General features: G+C 38.1%; 1 pseudogene; it reads right to left on the reverse strand.

Annotated features, from left to right (window-relative positions):
• Positions 1–1,805: 1,805 nt before the first annotated feature.
• On the reverse strand, positions 1,806–4,423 carry LOC118344224 (annotated as a pseudogene).
• Between the last annotated feature and the right edge of the window lie 10,949 nt (positions 4,424–15,372).

Consider the following 15,372-nt stretch of genomic DNA (forward strand, 5'->3'; position numbering starts at 1 on the left):
AAGAGAGGGAAGGAGCCACTTAGATCACTGCTCGTAATGGGGCTCGTACTATTATGGTAGAGCGAGAGGTCCTAATTAATGAGTTCGTCAGTAGACGAACATGAGAGATGTTTTCGTCAGTAGAGGCTGGGGAAATATCTGCACATTAAGGGGGAAGGTATACCCCTAAATGGTTCAGGAGTTCTATATGGGAATGTGCGACATGCCTCAGGACACATCCTCTCACACTATGACTGTATGCGGTGTGTCCATTGAGATTTCACCAGATTTCATCGCCGAGCACCTCGGGATTCATCGAGGAGTTGAGACATCTGTAAATGCTATACCCCGTGAGAATGTAGGTACTTCTGCATCATCTACTGGCCGCCCATTTGAGCCAGCATCAACCAGAGATGCAGACCAGTTAGAGGCCAAGGATACTGGCCTCAAGGCTCAAGATGATGACCGAGACCAGGATTTCTACATCCTCACCGAGAGGGACATCATGTAGATCGAGAGGAAGAATGCCTTCAACTAGAACCATCTGCTACCTTTCTTCCACATGTTGCACTTTATTGTTGCAACAAAGGTAGATCCTGTGGCACGTAAAACCACATTTAGTTGGCTTCGGGCACAGTTTTTGATATGAGTGGCACGTGGAGATCCCATAGATTTTCCACTGCACATCTTTGAGAGGATCCTTTACGAGGCCAGCATCGTTTTCACGGATAATCTCCCGTACGGTGTCATGATCAGCCAGCTATTACTTGCACAGGGAGTGCCAACCCAGCCAGAGGAGCAGGTCAAAGATCAGATGAGCCCCCTCGACATGACCACACATTGACGTAGCATTGGACATGCGAGGGGACGTCAACCACCCCTGTAGAGGATCTAGTTCCTCCGACGTAGGCTGAGCCAGGTCATATGGGGAGTAGTAGTCAGCAGCCGCCGAGTACATCTGCGGGAGATGCGCGACCTGCTTGGGTTGATGCAGTGATCTCACAGCTGACTGCGCATAAAATCGATCGATCGCTTGTGGCTATAGAGGCGTCTATCTCCGAGATCGCTCATTATGTAGGTACCCTCAACGACAAGGTTGATACCTTAACTGAGGAGGTACAAAGTTCGAATTTCATGAACAACGCTATCATCTGAGTGTTGTTTAAGAAATTCGATCATATTTTGTATTTTGCTTTTTATTATATGTAAAGAAAAATATTGTTTAATATTTCTATGGTTTTTTAATTTCAATTCTCAATCTTCTTTAATGTTATATTTTCCATCTTTAATTCTAAATCACTGTACTTCAATGTATATAAACATAAATATATATTTATATATTACAAATTGTGTATATATAAATATATAGAAGTCAATTTTTTAGACTTGTTCACAAATTATGCACTATAAAAACTATATAATTTTTAAATTAGAGTCATATTTAATTTAAATTTACAATTAACGTTCAAACGTTAGTAATTGACGTTTGAATGTTGGCGCAAAACATTTTACGTTCGAATGTTGGTGCCAAAACATTTCACGTTCGCACGTAAGTAGCCACAATGTTCGAACGTATATGTGACGTTCGAACATAAATTTCCCATATGTTGAAACGTAAAAAAAATCTCATCTGTCTTTAGTGACGGTTTGGGGACTGTCACAATTTTTCAACCGTCACTAAAAAGTAATTGTGTTATAGTGTGTTAAACAGCTAGATATTATCAGTGAAGTACAGCTGAGCTGTTAATGTTTGATGATCTATTCTCCAAATTTATGTGATTTATTATGACTAATAATTGTGAACTTAAAGCTTCAATCACGTATTTCTATGTATCAGTATTCTTAGGCAGAGGAATGGGATGAATTAGCAATGCTAACACGCGATCCTTAGTTTCAGATTCTGCACTACGTACCATGACCATCTCCATGTTGGTACATGCATTAGGCCCTCCTTGCAAGGATATACGTTTTTGAGAAGGGTGAAGTAACAGTGTGTTCTTTATTAAACTTCTTCCAAGTTGCACTAATCAGAGACCTTATGTGAGACCTTATGTACTCGATCCCGAGCATCTTCTTCACTAACACATGAGGTATCATTCATGTAACATTGGATTGATTTAGGAGCATCACCTCTTTCTAGCTCATCCTGATGAGATAAGAAACACAAACATGTACACTCACATATACATATATGAAAAATTCTATTCATAAGCCTCATACACCACACACCATATTTTTTATGATTTTTTTAATTTTTTTCTCTTACTAAATGTGTGGTATATGAATGATGAGTAGAATAATTAAATTGTTTTAAAAAGAATAAAACAAAAAAAAAAATTAAAAAAAAACTTTAAAAAATAAAAAAAATTATGGTGTGGTGTGTAGGCTTATGAATAGCAATGCTCTTCTTGATGAAATTGTTAAGGTAGTATATATGGTTTGCTTACTGTAGATGTTCCAAGATCATCCATAAGTCATAGAATCATTGATGAGCAATGAATTATACTCGGATACTCTTGATCCAAGAAATCACATGATTCCTTTGTTATTCGATTTGTGACAGCAAAATAAGCATGCACCAGTAGAACTGGTGCAGATATTGAAACCCATGCATTTTCAATGTATTCTTGAAAGCTTGGTGTATAACCGTTGTAATACCACTTTTCCTCCGATGAGCTAGAGCAATGAGCTAGAGGAAGTATATATAATACATACAAGAAAACAATGTTAGTGAAGAAATGATTATGAATTTAGAAATCAAGGTCTTACCGCTTTTTTTAGGTACTAAATGTTGTTGAATCCTTTCTCCTTGAGAGTTTCAAAAGCCATTTCATTAATGGCATTATGAAGAGAAAGGAAACATGTTTGCATATAATAAGGAAGTTTTTCCGTTGCATTGGCATCGCATCTGGAACCACAAACATTAAACTAAAGGTAAATCATATATATATATATATATATGAAGCATTAGATTTGTAATACCATTAATGGTTAATACAAACCTCTCAACAGCATCAGTGAAAAGCTCAAGTTCATCCAACGTGCCATATACATCATAGACATCATCTATTGTTGTTATTAATGCATTGACTTTTGTTAACACTCTCCTATTATATCCAAATCCAGGTTGAAATGATTCTCCCACTGTCCATAGGAAGCCTATTCCTTGCAAAACTCAAGTCTCCAAGACTAGTGTGTCTCCATCACCTTTATATGAACCAAAGAAAACCATATCAATTTTAGAACTCAAGCAATGCATTTTACTATCTTTTGAATTGTATATCAAGTAAAGATCTTCATAGTTAATCTTGTTGAGATGCATATAAAAAAATATGAGGATAATAATGATTATTACTTTGACCCTTCTTTTAGGTCATCTTGATGGACTGTTTGTACCATGTTGAAATCCAATTATGCAAGCTCAAGCAAGATAGAGTTCATATCTTCCCTGTTCCTATATACATCAATGAACCACCTTGCTTCTAACCTCGGCATCCTCCAATGCAATGGAAGCTCCAGGGCATGGTTCACCCCTGCACAAAGATTTTGATCATTGCTTTGGTTCATGTATTCTTTGAGATGTTTGGTTGCAAAATTTCTTGCTTCCTCCATGGTGCTTTCACCTTCCATCAAAAGGAATGAGGCTTCATACAAAGCCAATATTCCCTCAATATCATTACAATGACATTCCTTGAAATTTCCCTTTTCATTCTTTAAATTATTAAAAATCTCTACAATCAACAAATCTCACCCGTTGTTAACTTTAAATGATGGGTGACGGTTCCATATGTATGTATGTGTGTGTATATATATATATATATATATTAAAAAAATATTGAAAATTGAAATCAATATTATCATCATGGTTCAAGGACAGTGGTGCGTAAGATCTCTTTGTTATATATATATTGAAAAATCAACTCGATCATATGTTGTATACCACTTTACCTTGAGGAACATTATATTCGTTTTGCCTTAGCAGTCTAAATTCAAGAGATGTGGTATATAAACTTTCCTTCTTACACACATCACCATTGTGAGTACTAGTATTGCCTATTTTCTTCAATATCCTTCTTATGTCATCTTGAAAGTGGTAAGACACTCCAATCTTTGCAAGATATCAACAGGATCAACTTGCTTTGGAGGCTCCAACACTTTATGAAACATCATAGTCACTTTTCCCTTCCGTTCATCAAGTTTTCTGGTGTATGAAACCCCCTGAGAATCCAATTTTCATATCTGCTCATTACCGATAATCCAAAAATATATATACAATAAATTCTAAGACCAGTGATAAACAATATAAACAGAAAAATGTACCACATATTCAATTTTCAATGATTGTATATATATAATCATAGTGCCAAATGGTAGGTTTGTAATTTGCGGATCTTCGAACAATAGTACTAGAGTCACTTGAATTTTGATCTCTAGAGGCCATGCTTCGAATTCCCTTTACTGTAGCTATTTTTCTTTTGGAATATCGAATGAGTTGCTTTGTATTAAAGGCTATACAACTAGCTGCGCCTCAGATGATAATGAAAGGAGTGCAACTCAGCAAAACAACTACACCGCTAGCTGTTCCTTAGATGATAGTGGAAAGGCGCACAACTCAGAATAACAGCTACACTGCTAGCCGCTCTGTAACTTCCAGTACACTGCTTTTGTAACAACTTATGGACAGGTGTCATATGCTTATTAGGAGGAAAATTTTGAGTTGTTAGTTCTTGGTGTATAAAGTGATACTTTGGTTGTACATGATTTATAGGAAAAAATCAAGAAGAATTTCACCAAAAAGTGTTCCTCTCTATTTTTCTGTTGAAGCTTTTCACAAACACCTAGAATGCTTTCTATGATTCAAGAGCCTAGAAAGACTCACGTCTCTTCACTCATGGCATCCCCAGAAACAAGTTCTCTTCCTCTTGTCCCACCCTCCATAGTCACAGCAGCCACACATTCGATTACATTAAAACTCAACATGGAAAACTATCTTCTTTGGAAGGCACAAATTGTCCCTTTTTTGAAAGGTCACCAGTTATTTGGATATGTAGATGGTACCTTGCCCATGCCTCTAGCTAACCTCAATGGCAAACCCAATCCCGCCCATTCTCAGTGGCTTCTTCAAGACCAACTAATAATTTCTGCTATTAACTCCTCTCTTTTTGAATCGCTCCTCACTCAAGTTTTGGAGTGTTCAACTTCTCACGAAGTGTGGGCTACACTCAAAAGTCTTTTCACATCTCATTCATCTGCTCATATCATGCATACTCAATACCAACTTGCCACTCTTAAGAAAGGCTCAAAATCCATCTCAGAATACTACAACAAAGCCAAAAATCTTACCTCCCTACTCGGTGTTGTAGGGCATCCCCTCTTTGATTTAGAGTTCTCCATTTATCTCCTTGCTGGCTTAGGTTCTGACTATGAGTCATTAGTCACCTCTCTTACCACTAGATCAGACCCTCTTTCACCTCATCAACTATATAGCTATCTGCTCACTCACGAATCTCGTCTCTCGCATCAGACTCAATCTCTACTCTCTGCCCCCTCATTCTCTTCTCATAATACCGTAGCTCGCCCTTCTTTCAATCCTAATTCACAAAACCGTGGTAGCCATAACTCTTACAGGGGGAACGACTTGGTCATGGTTCTGGCAGAGGAAGGTTCCCTTCCCCTTGTGGACCATCATTCCTCGCACCTAACTCGTCAAATCCACGACCCACGTGCCAGGTCTGCAACAAATCGGGGCATTCTGCAATTGCATGTTATCACCGTTTTGATCACTCGTATCAAGCTTCTACACCTTCCTCCTTAACAGCAAATTCCACCACTATTTCTATGGCTCCAAGCTCGACCTCATGGTTCCCAGATATGGCGGCCACTCATCATTTTACACCAGATTTTACCAATCTCAACTTTGAATCAACATCTTACCAGGGCTCAAATCAAGTCAACATTGGTGATGGTTCCTCCCTGGCCATTCAACACATTCGCTCCGCTCATCTCTCTTCTCCTACTGGCAAATATCTCTTAACTCATCTCCTTCATGTGCCTTTGATTTCTCGTAACTTGCTCTCGGTTTGGCAATTTTGCCAAGATAATAATGCTTACTTTGAGTTTCATTCCACTTTCTTTGTTGTGAAGGATTCTCGTATTCAGATGGTGATGCTTCGGGGTCCCGTTTAGCAAGGGTTGTACGTTCTGCCTTCCGCCTCTGCAACAACCACCACCAGTGCCTCCAATCCCCCTTGTGCTTTTCTTAGTTCCCAGACAACAGCTCAACTCTAGCATCTACGCTTAGGACACCCTTCATCGTGCATCCCTGCCCTGACCATTTCACATTTCCAGCTTCCCACCTCATCTCATGGGCTTTCTGACTGTTCCGCGTGTGCACAAGCCAAGGCCCATGCCTTACCTCACCCACCAACATCAACAAGATCTCTCAAGCCTTTTGCTCTTTTTTTTTTTTTTTTTTATGTATGGGGTCCATCCCCGATTTTGTCTTCAACTAGTTGTAGGTTTTATCTATCCATAGTAGATTATTACTCAAAATATATTTGGTTTTTCCCTTTACAATCTAAGTCTAATGTTACTCCTATTGTTCTTGCTTTTTTACAATACGTCACAAACACTTTTTCTACCAATGTTGTTGCGGTCCAATCCGATTGGAGGGGTGAATTTCGCCCCCTTGCATCCATCTTTAAAAATCTTGGAATTACCCATCGTATTACGTGCCCATACTCTCATCAACAAAATGGCACAGTTGAGTGCCGTCATTGACATATTGTCGAGACGGGCCTTGCACTCTTGGCTCATGCATCCATGCCCTACATATATTGGGCCAAAGCTTTTCAAACGACCACTTTTCTCATTAACCGCTTGCCCACACTGGTCCTAAATAATCAGTCCCCCTATGAAACTCTCATGGGCCAAACACCCGACTATTCCTTACTTAAGGTGTTTGGTTCTCTATGTTGGCCCAACTTAAGACCTTACAATAAACACAAACTTGATTTTCGTTCCAAGCCGTGTGTGTTTATCGGTTATAGCTTAGATCACAAAGGCTACATTTGCCTTAATTTGGAAACGGGTCGTACTTACATCTCTAGGGATGTTAAGTTCTTTGAAAACCAATACCCTTTCTCCTCTCAACCCAGTTCCATATCCTCCCCTCAGACTTAACCTTTTTCATCTGGGCCACCCTCTACATTTCGTGTTCCCATACTAGCCCATACCGAATCCACCTCCATTCCTTCCAATGTGTCGTTACCTATGGGCTCCTCTACAACCCTTAGTTCAACTCAGCCCGTCCGTGTGTTCTCGCCCATTCATGACTCTAGGGCTTCGTCTCCTTCCTTCGATTCCCCTGTGTACCCAAATCACTCTCAGTCATCGTCCTCTACTTCATCCTCGTCCCCATCTTCAGTCACCTAATCAACCGTGCGCCCGTCTCACCCCATGGTCACCAGGTCCAAGTCACAAATCCAGTGTCCAAAAATTCGTTCAGATGGTACTATCCCGTGGCCTCCACCCAAACCGACTCTGCCTCTCACAACCTCCACTACTCCTTCACGAATTGCTTTTATTCCAGAGGAACCTACCTTGTTTACTGAGGCCTCTAAATACTCTGAGTGGAGGGCTACAATGCATCTAGAGTTTCGGGCTCTACTCCAAAATCACACTTGGGATCTCGTCCCATTTTCTCCTCATTATAATCTCCTTGGGTCCAAGTGGGTTTTGAGAACCAAGCGTCATGCTGATGGATCCCTGGGACACCACAAGGCTCGCCTTGTGGCCAAGGGATTTCATCAGCAACCAGGCCTGGATTACTCTAAGACGTTTAGCCATGTAGTGAAACCAGCCACAATTAGACTTCTCCTCTCTCTTGCTGTCAGTTCCAACTGGCCTCTCCACCAATTGGACTTCCAGAATGCCTTCCTCCACGGAGACCTTGATGAAGACGTGTTCATGCAGCAGCCGCCAGGGTTCGTCAATCCAGATCAACCTTCTCTTGTCTGTAAGCTTCGAAAGTCCATTTACAGTTTAAAACAAGCTGCTAGGGCCTGATTTGCTAAACTAAGCGACAGACTAATGTCACTTGGTTTTCATGGGTCTCGGTCAGACTAATCTCTGTTCATTTTTCAAAACTCTATAGGCTGCATGTATATACTTGTTTATGTTGATGATTTGATTGTAACTGACTCTAGTAGTTTGCTTATTGCTGAATTCATTAAATCCCCGAGTCTACATTTCTCTGTTAAAGATTTAGGTAATTTACATTTTTTTCTTGGTATTGAAGTTAGCCGTGACTCGTCGGGTCTTTTTCTTTCTCAGTCAAAGTATATGCATGATCTCCTTGTGAAAACTAATATGCATAAGTCTAAGTCAGTCTCTACTCCAATGTCCACCTCTATGAAACTTACGGCCTTGGATGGTTGCTCCTTTGAGGACCCATCTATATATCGGAGTGTAGTTGGGAGCTTACAATATATGGTGTTTACACGTCCAAACATTTCCTATGCTGTCAACCGTGTGTGTCAATACATGCATAGTTCACGCCTGCCCCACTGGCAGGCTGTTAAAAGAATCTTAAGATATCTTCAGCATACTAAGTCCTTTGGCTTGCATTTTACCTCATCATCACAACATACTTTATCTGCGTTTTCTTATGCTGATTGGGCTGGATGCCTTGATGATCGTCGATCCACGAGTGGTTTTTGTGTCTATTTTGGGTCTCATCTCATATCTTGGGGTTCAAAGAAGCAACCAACCATAGCCTGGTCTTCTACCAAGGCTGAGTATAAATCAATTGCTAATGCAACATGTGAGATCTTATGGTTGCAATCCTTACTCAAGGAACTTGGAATCTTCCAAAAAAATCCTCTCATCCTATGGTGTGACAACTTAGGAGCTACTTATCTTTCGGTCAACCCTGTGCTTCACTCTAGAACTAAGCATGTTGATCTTGATTACCACTTTGTGAGGGAAATGGTTGCTACCAAAACACTTTAGGTCTCCTCATCTCAAGCAACGGATCAAATAGCTGACATCCTTACTAAACCACTTTCAGCAGTCAGATTTCAGCAACTACAGTCAAGCCTCACCATTACATCAGTGCCGCTTGACTCGCGGGAGGGTATTAAAGGCTATACAACTAGCTGCACCTCAAATGATAATGAAAGGAGCGCAACTCAGCAGAACAGCTACACCGCTAGCTGTTCCTCAGATGATAGTGGCAAGGCGCACAACTCAGAATAATAGCTTCACTGCTAGCCACTCTGTAACTTCCAGTACACTACTTTTGTAACAACTTATGGACACGTGTCATATGCTTATTAGGAGGAATATTCTGAGTTGTCAGTACTTGGTGTATAAAGTGATACTCTGGTTGTACATGATTGATAGGGAAAAATCAAGAAGAATTTCACCGAAAAGTGTTGCTCTCTATTTTTCTGTTGAAACTTTTCACAAACACCTAGAATGCTTTCTATGATTTAACACTTTGGAACAACTATAAGTCTAGCTATATATATATATATATATATATATATATCTGTGTGTATGTGATCATCAGGTGCTCAAAAGTGGTTGTTTAATGCCAATAAACAACTTCAACGCAAAACATGCACGTATTCGTGCAATTAGCCTTTTTGACATTGGAAATAGCAAAATTCTAAGATTAGTTGTAAATGATCTTAATTGGTACTTGAGTGCGTTTAGATATTGAACTGATCAGTTTAGTTGAGATGATTAAATATTATTATAATATTATTTTTTAATATTATTATTATTTTGGAATCTGAAAAGTTAAATTTTTATTATATTTAATGTTGAAATTTGAAAAAGTTGTAATGATTAATTGAGATGGGTTTGGTAACCAAATGTACCAGATTTAATAAAAAAAACTTGAAATAAAAAATTAATTCAATCTCAAAAAGAATTTCTCGATAAACTTGGATCTTTCAGTATAAAACACATTATAATATTTAGTTCTATTAAAGAATTAGTATCTAATAACTAACTAGTCCTTGGAACGGACTTAATACGTACATTATATTTGAAATAGTAAAACAAATTGTTATTGATAACAATACTCGAATGTGTAATCAATCAATTCTAATACATAGCACAAGAATTAATCAGAGAAATACGAGAAAAGTGTATATTTTAACAAAAAATTCAAATTATATTCGTAAAAATATGACTTCAAATAAACATCTTGCAAAGAAAGTCCATTATTCTTAGGAGCTTTGGTTGGCTAGAAACAGAGAAAATTTGAAGGGATGGATCATGGCTAGGTACCTTGGGAGTTGGGGCAGCATGTTGTCCATAGCATCTCAAGCTGGGTAGCTTAGAGATCGTAATTTGATATATCTAATGCTCGAATCCTCAACACTTTCAACATCCCTACTTTGGCTATTAACCCCATTTGATCAAATGGTTTCTCCCTCCAATTTGGAAACTCAAACTTAATATTGATGGTACTTCTAAAGTGAATCCGAGACCAGTAGATTGTTAGCTTGGTTTGTGGACGGCGAAGGATTCCAAGCCTTTGCTAACAACTTAAAACATAGGTTTAATATTTATTCTCGCAACACAAGAGTGAAAGGTCTTCTTAAATTACATAGTTTAGAGAAATATCTTTTAAGAAATTTATTGAAGGGTCAAAGAGTTTGTCTCACCATTGATACATGGACATCAGTCCAAAACATGAACTTCATGTGTTTGAATGTTGATTTTGTAGATAGTGATTGGCGGTTACACGAAAATATTATTAAGTTTTGCTAAATTGCAAATCACAAAGGTGACTCTAGTGGGAAGGTGGTGGAGTCTAGAATAAAGGAATAGGGTTTGGAGTAGGTAGTGACAATAATGGTTGACAATGCTTCGTCTAAAGATATCATACTTGAGTATATGAAGAATAAGGTTAGAGAGGAAAATATGTCTATATTGGTTGGTGAGTCTTTGCATGTTAGATGTTGTATAAATATCCTCAATCTTATTATGACTAACACTTTAACCGATTCATGAGTCGGTTGCAAGAGTAAGAACTACGGCGAGATTTGTAAGATCTTCGCCTGCTAGGCTTAAGAAATTCAAAATCTTTGTTTGTGCTGTGAGCATTGAATGATTGAAGATGTTGTGCCTTGATGTTGCTATAAGATAGAACTCAACCTTCTTCATGTTGGAAACAACCAAACAATATAGAAACGTCTTTGATGCCATGGGTGATGAGGATATGCAATATGTCCACCACTTTGAAGAGAACAAAGGGAGATTCGGGCAGCCCAACAATTTTGATTTGGAAAATATCAAGGTTTTGTTTAGATATTCTAAGGCTTTTTGATGATGTGACATGCACCATTTCTAGATCTCTATATGTAATAGCCAATAAATAATATCAATAAGTTCGTCAAGTGAAAGAGCAATTAGATAAAATATTAGAAATGTTGATCCTACTTTACGGACAATGGCTATTGTTCATAACTCACGGTACAAAATTGATGGAATAGTGTATGGCTTGGAAAGCACTAGCTGGAAGGGATGGACGAATCAACTTGTGCTAAGGGTGAAGGACACTCTCAATAGGTTGTATGATGAGTTTGCCACATTCAGAGGGTTAATATAGATGTTCAACCATCCACCGCATCTTAGATGGCCAATTAGACTTGGAAAGAACTTGTGGGCTGAAGTACACCCTTATGTGGAGGAATTTGATATCTTATCATGGTGGAAGGTACATTCTGTCAAGTATCCCATCCTTAGAGAGATGACCTACAGTATTTTGGTCATCCTTATCTCTATCATAACCTCAGAGTACACATTTAGCACCAAAAGGCGCATATTAGATATATTTCGGAGTTCATTATCCACTAGCATTATTGAGGCTTTGATTTGCACTTAGAATTGGATCAAATGAAAGTCAATTCAAGTTTGAGAGGTGGTAGACTTTGCAGAGAGCTACAAGGAGGCTACAAGAAAACAGGCCTTTCTCAGCGCCAGTTTTCGTCGCAATTATCCCCCCAATTCGCTGCAGTCCTCGCTCTCGACGATAAGCAAAACGCCACACGTTGGTTGAGATTAAGTGCATTTTTTTTATGACAGTCAGCGAGATGTGAAAATCGCCGCAACTGGTGTTCCTGTTCCAGCGAAAAGATTTCACCGCGAAAACTGAAATTATCGCGGCAAATGCGTGTCACGACATGCCAACTTATCGACGGAATCAATTGCTTTCGTCAATTTATTGCGACGCAAAATATTGAATAAGTCGACGCAATTAACTTCGCCTCTCGCCGGCGTCTCAGTAATCGCCGTAATTACGATTTATAGTCGCGATGGATGTCGACGTAAAATCTGCCTCTATCGCTGGAAATTTGCTGTCTCGACCAAACTAGAGTCTGCCGCAATATGTCTATTGAGGGATTTAATTTCTTCTGCCGCAATAAGCTATTTACCTACGATGTGAGCATACGACGGAAATGTGTATGACCCAACGTCTGACTCTTGCAACGGCATTTTTTTCGCGGCAATAGACCTGTTTTCCAGCGATTTGTTTGTTCGACGCGCTGTAATTGGGATGCTGGGGTGTCGTTCCCATTTCGCCGCAATAGGGATATTTTTACAGTGCTATTTCAGCCCAAAACGTGGACGTATTAGCGTGGGAAAAAACCCATTAGTGGGCACTTAAATTGCTACTGTCCTGTTGCACTACGTTTGGCACAATTTTACGTACATACCCCAAATACATATATGTTTGTTTTAACATATATGTTATAATTTTGCAATATATATTTGCATTAAAACCCAAGTGGTAACGTCAATCTGGGATGGTACATACTTTATAATTAAACAAACATATATATATGTGGGCTTATTATGACTTAAACACACAAATTCAATTATAATTATATTTGCAATCTGGATGCAAATTTAACCGACTAATTATGACACTAGTCAATGCATAGTAGTCATCTAGTATAATATAGCATCAAGTTGAGAATGATGATCCTGCTCACCCAATTGCTATATACATATATAGAAAGACATGATTCCTTTTTCTATATTAAATAAACCATCATCATGAGACAATAGACAGAGATGATCATGATTCATTCATCAAATATCTAAAGCAGTTCATATCAACAGCATAGCCCCCCAAGAGGTGTACATCATGTCATTTTAACAAAGGCAGAAGCCACTATATAATTCTGGTCCGGTGCATATTGGATATAGACATGTAGAAAGATTTATGGCTTGAGCAGTTAGGAATGATACCCTATTTCACAAACAGACATTGACTCAATGACCTGTAGCTTTCTCCTTCAGTCCATATGCCCACACAAGTCTTAGTTATATATGATATTTGTTGCCGCATGCATGACTACTGGATCTCCACCAACATAAGTACTGCATCTACTTTCCCGACTACACACTAGCAGCATATTTTTTCCTTTTGTGTACATTAATCAGCCTTTGCATCTGGGTTACAACCCTGCATCTTAGTGTAATACATCTTTAACATATATCATTAGTGAGATGAAACCACTTGAATATAACCATTGAATATAACCGTATGACATACATCCTTTCGTTGCTTATATATATATATACTACATGACATGCACTTAACATGACTTCTCTCTCTGTAGATTCATGGTATCATTAGCCCCAGTCCCACTAATGGTATATCATTATATTTACCATTACTGGTCTTGTAACAATGATACTTTGCCCATTTGATCTACAGAGAAGTAATGAAATTAATCGATCTATGGTAAGCTGATAGAACTAATATTGTGGCATAAAAGACTCAGAAAGCTGACTCAAAAATTCCCCTGGACCTTGGGGTAAAGATGGGCACTGAAAGGATCAGATTTACATGATTATCCTCGTGATAAAATAGCTGTGGAATATGCAGAGATCTTGTTTTTAATTTACACAATTAATTAAATGAATATCCTCATGATAACATCTATGAGTTTGTTCTTTGTTTGTATCTCAGTACTACTTAGTATTATTAAATCATGGACAAATTTACACATCTCTCTCTCTCTCTGTCTAGATCTTGTCAATAACCCTTCAAATATCAATTCATTTGAGGAAATAATATTAAGCTAAGCTAGCTTCAGGTCTGTATTCCCAGGGTATCCAATATGTAATGTTACCCACAATACAACTCAGTGTGGCTATGTTGTACATAATTAGCTAGTTGGCTCCCTTCATTCTTATTTAGCTAGCCAGCTTCCTTTTCCCTTTTTATTTTAATTAATTTTTGAATGTCTATGTTGTTTTTTACCCAATAATGAGGGATGTCACTTTTACATGATATTTCTTGAAGTTTTTCTTTATTGAGTGGAGGTATATATATATATATATATATATAAATATATACCTCACCTATGCATATATATATATATATATATATAATGGTATATATGCAAATCCATTGACATACTAGTTAGAAGTTAGTGCATATATTGTAATTCCCAACTTCCACTCAGCATTCCCCAGGTTGGTTTGTAGGATTTTTCATGTATTTGGTCCCCGGAGTGTGGAAACTAGTTGACTAGTTTTATTCAATTTTTGAGAAGGCCTTTTTGTTCTCTTCCAGCATGGATAAATTACTATATATACCATCAATTAATGGCATTGGGTAATTTTAGTTTGTTGTTGACATTAGATTGATATATGCTGATAAAGGTGGTCTATAGTTGTGGACTGATTTCAGCATATATGCTGATATATCCTGGCACTGAGGATGGATAGTTATAATCTGAAAGTTGCTGTAGTCATTTTTCACAAGAAAACAGACTGAAATTTGGCACTGGTGAGTATTCCTTCCTATCTAATTTGTCCATGATTTAATATTAGTCTTGATGTACCTATGAACACCCTATGGCAGAGTAATTACTGCTTCTATCTAACTTTGTAGACATCATGCAGGATGTCTATTACACTCTACTGCCCCTACATTCAAAAATTCCCCCACAAACGGCATGTAGCATGTTAAAACTCTAGTTATAGTTATGACAAGTATATCATCAGAATACTTGATTGTTATCATGGAATTACAAAATAACTATAATTTATTTTGTGATAGTTCAAATATCATCAGCATATATTGACACTATTGTATGTAGTCTGGAAGATAGGGAAGATATGTGATGGAGGTGGTTTTTTTGCAAACAAATATCAAACAGAAACATGCTTAATTTCATCTTTGGGTTATGTCTTATAATATATTCTTAATCTATATAACATGAAAAACAACCGCACCTGAAATGCACCCCAAAGGAAAACACTGGCCTTTTCCCCAAGTATGCATCTTAAATACAACTTGAAAACGTCCATCTCTCCCACCTCAGTCTTAACCACAACTTGGGTTTCCCAATT

This window comes from Juglans regia, chromosome 13 (assembly GCF_001411555.2).
Source record: "Juglans regia cultivar Chandler chromosome 13, Walnut 2.0, whole genome shotgun sequence".
NCBI lineage: Eukaryota > Viridiplantae > Streptophyta > Magnoliopsida > Fagales > Juglandaceae > Juglans > Juglans regia.